This window comes from Arachis duranensis, chromosome 2, assembly GCF_000817695.3.
Source record: "Arachis duranensis cultivar V14167 chromosome 2, aradu.V14167.gnm2.J7QH, whole genome shotgun sequence".
In the NCBI taxonomy this organism is placed as follows: Eukaryota; Viridiplantae; Streptophyta; class Magnoliopsida; order Fabales; family Fabaceae; genus Arachis; species Arachis duranensis.
Window position 1 is genome coordinate 68,267,813 of NC_029773.3, and position 617 is coordinate 68,268,429.

Genomic DNA, 617 nt, shown 5'->3' on the forward strand with positions numbered 1-617 from the left:
GAATTAACATAGAGGGAGACATCCTCATTGATGAGGACAAGCCCATCACTAAGAAGAGGATGGAGCAAACAAGAGACCCCTCTCATCATCAAATCCCTGAGATACCTCAAGGGATGCACTTTCCTCCATAAAACTATTGGGAGCAACTAAACACCTCCCTAGGAAAATTGAGTTCCAACATGGGACAACTAAGGGTGGAGCATCAAGAACATTCCATTCTCCTCCATGAAATTAGAGAAGATCAAAGAATCATGAGAGAGGAGCAACAAAGACAAGGAAGAGACATTGAGGAGCTCAAGAACTCCATAGGATCTTCAAGAGGAAGAACAAGCCGCCATCACTAAGGTGGACCCGTTCTTTAATCTCCTTATTCTTTATTTTCCTGTTTTTCGAATTTTATGCTTATGTTTATCTAGTTTGTGTCTTGTGATCATTAGTGTCTTAGTGTCTATGCCTTAAAGTTATGAATGTCCTATGAATCCATCACCTCTCTTAAATGAAAAATGTTCTTAATTGAAAAAGAGAAGAATTGCATGAATTTTGAATTTTATAACAGTTTAATTATTTTGATGTGGTGGCAACACTTTTGTTTTCTGAATGTATGCTTAAACAGTGCA